Raw genomic sequence first — 3,590 nt, forward strand, 5'->3', positions numbered from 1 at the left:
GCTAGAATCTAGAGAGAAAACTCTTATCCAACAAGAGGATATCTACATTGCTAGCAAGGAAGCTCTTGCATTAGAGAGAAGTGAGGTGGAATCCTTGTGCAAGGCCTTGGCCAAAGAACAAGGGGACCATGCTATCACAAAGAAAGAAAATATTGCTCTCAAGAAAAAGTATTGTGACTTACATGAAAAGCACAAAGAACTTGAGCTGCAATATAACATTCTTTGGGATAGCAACTCACATCCCTCTAAGGCAAAGGATACCTCTACTACCTCCACTAGTCAAGGTTATGGAAAATGTTATAATATTAATTTGAATGCTTATTCACTAACCTTGCAAATATGGAGGCAATGAGAAAAGAAATTGTTAGACTCAATGAGATCATTGGCAAGGGCTGCTTGAGTGGTAAGGCTCAAGTAAGTGACAAGAAGGCAAATAATTTAAAAGTGCCTCAATTCAAGCAAGGGAGACACCCCTCAATCAAGCAGGAGCTTGGACACACTACAGGAGCCAAGACAAATAGAAGAAAGATCATAATTGGCTATGAGTGTGTCAAGTTTAAGAGGAATGAAAGAGTTGGTACAGACTAGCCTGCATAGACAGTAGTAGTGCCATAGTCCAGAGCGGTAGTGCCGCACCACGATAATGCCGTAGTGAAGGCCGGTTGTGCCACTTTCCGCAGAAATGGGAAGGCTACCAATTCTGTTCCTAATCAAATTAAGCTCAAGAAGAAGGTATCCCAGCAGAAATAGGTTTAGCAGAAGCCAAAGGAACCAGTGCGGGCCACCAAGAATAAGTATGCCTATCAACCAAAGACTCATGCACCTCGACAAAGCTTGACATCATGCTTTGTTTTGAGGAACAACATCAGTGGGAAATTGGTTGCAAAATATGTTGGAAAGGAAACCAACATATATAGGAATACTTCTATTTGGGTTCCTAAGATTCTTGAGACTAACATGCAAGGCCCCAAGTCAAATTGGGGACCTAAATCAAGCAACTAAATCTGTTTTGCAGGCATACTCTTCTAGTGGAACAAGTTAGGTGCTTGATAGTGGATGTACAAATCATATGACCAAAGAAAGGAGTATGTTCTCATCATATTCCCTGATGACACACTCAAATAAAAATATTGTCTTTGGAGACAATTCAAAGGGGGTATGATTGGTCTCGGTAAAGTTGCTATAACCCTTGAGTATTCAATTACAAATGTATTATATGTTGATTCGTTGAGTTACAATTTGTTGTCCGTTTCTCAATTGTGTGAGATGGGCTATAATTGTCTCTTTTCGGATAAGGGTGTGGAAGTCTTTAGAAGGGAGGATTCCTCTATTGTCTTTATGGGTCATTTAAAGAACAAGCTTTACCTAGTTGATTTCAACAAAAAGTAAAGCTAATCTTGAGACTTGTTTAGTGGCAAAATCTAGCATGGGTGGCTTTGGCATCGTGACTAGCCCATGTTGGGATGAGGAACTTGGCCAAACTTCAAAAGGATGAACACATCCTTGGGCTAATAAATATTCACTTTGAGAAAGATAGGATATGTAGCACTTGTCAAGCTAGGAAGCAAGTTGACGTACCTCACCCACCAAAGAGCATCATGACCATGATGCAACCATTGGAGCTCATACACATGGATCTCTTTGGATCGGTCACCTACCTAAGTATCAGGGGGTAACAAATATGGTCTTGTTATTGTTGATGATTATTCCCATTTCACTTAGGTATTTTTCTTGTTTGATAAGTGTCAAGTTAGAGACAAAGTGAAGACTTTTGTTAGAAGAGCTCAAAATGAGTTTCGGTTTCCCCATCAAGAAAATGAGGAGCGGCATTGGGACCGAATTCAAGAACACCCAAGTTGAGGAGTTTCTTGATGAAGAAGGCATTAAGCATGAGTTCTCAACTCCATACACCCCTCAACAAAATGGTATAGTAGAGAGGAAGAATCATACACTAATTGACATGGCAAGGATAATGCGAGATGAGTACAAGACGCCAGACCTCTTTTGGTGCAAAGCCGTCAACACCGCTTGCCATGCCATCAACTGCCTCTACCTACACAAGAAGTTGAAGAAAACTTCATATGAGCTTCTAACCGGTAACAAACCAAAGGTGTCCTACTTTAGAGCAAGTGTTTCATATTTAATAAGAAACCCAAAACCTCTAAGTTTGCACCTAAAGTTGATGAAGATTTTCTTCTTGGTTATGGATCAAATGAGCATGCCTGTTGTGTTTTCAACAAAACCTCTAGGACAGTTGAAATAGCAGTAGACATGACATTTGATGAATCTAATGGCTCTCAAGTGGAGCAAGTTGATTCAACTGTTGTAGGAAAGAAGGATCCACCATGTAAAGCAATCAAGCAACTGGCTATTGGTAATATAAGACCACAAGAAGATGAAGTCACTAAAGTGGTGGTTCCTCAAGTTGCTGCTACACCAATTTCCGCTGACGTACCTGATGCTACACTACAGCAAACACCTGCTGCAACTCTAGAGCATGGTAGTGCCCCACTTAAGGGCTAGCAGTGTCGCACCTACACAGTCAACAGTAGCTGATTCAACTCCAGCTTGTGGATAAAACTTACAACTCATATTTGAGCAAGATGATGATGAAGATTCAGAAGATGAACAAGAGGCCATTGAGCATCCAAGGCTAAGGCAAACAATACAACGAGATCATCCTGTTGATAACATCCTTAGGAGTCTTTGAAAAGGGGTAACCACTCATTCACATTTAGCAAACTTTTATCAATATTACTCGTTTGTTTCCTCTTTAGAGCCTCTTAAGGTAGAACAAGCACGTGGTGATCCGGATTGGGTGATGGCTATGCAAGATGAGCTCAACAATTTTGAAAGAAATCAAGTGTGGACCTTGGTGGAGAGACCCAACACCAATATCATTGGCACCAAGTGGGTCTTCCGCAACAAGCAAGATGAGAATGGTGTGGTGACAAGAAACAAGGCATGATTGGTTGCTCAAGGTTTCACTCAAGTAGAGGGCTTGGACTTTGAGGAAACATATGCACCGGTGGCAAGACTTGAAGCAATCCAAATGGTTGTAGCCTATGCGGCTCATCACAATTTTAAGCTATATCAAATGGATGTGAAGAGTGCATTCCTCAATGACCCCATTCAAGAACTTGTCTATGTTGAGCAACCACCGGGTTTTGAAGATCCCAAGTTCCCCAACCAAGTCTACAAACTCCAAAAGGTGATCTATGGGCTTAAGCAAGCACCAAGAGCATGTTATGAATGCCTTAAGGAATTCTTGCTTAAACAAGGCTTTGAAATAGGCAAAGTCGATCCTACCCTTTTCACTCACAAAGTTGGGAAAATATATTTGTGTGCCAAATATATGTCGATGACATAATATTTGGTAGTACTAATCATTCTTTTTGTGAGGAATTTAGTAGGATCATGACCAAGAGATTTGAGATGTCCATGATGGATGAATTGAAGTTCTTCCTTGGATTTCAAATCAAGCAAGTGAAGGACGGAACTTTCATTAGCCAAACGAAGTACACCCATGATATGCTCAAGAAGTTTGACATGGTGAATGCCAAGCCTATCAAAACTCCCATGCCAACCAA

The sequence above is a fragment of the Miscanthus floridulus genome, chromosome 12 (assembly GCF_019320115.1).
Source record: "Miscanthus floridulus cultivar M001 chromosome 12, ASM1932011v1, whole genome shotgun sequence".
Classification (NCBI taxonomy): Eukaryota; Viridiplantae; Streptophyta; class Magnoliopsida; order Poales; family Poaceae; genus Miscanthus; species Miscanthus floridulus.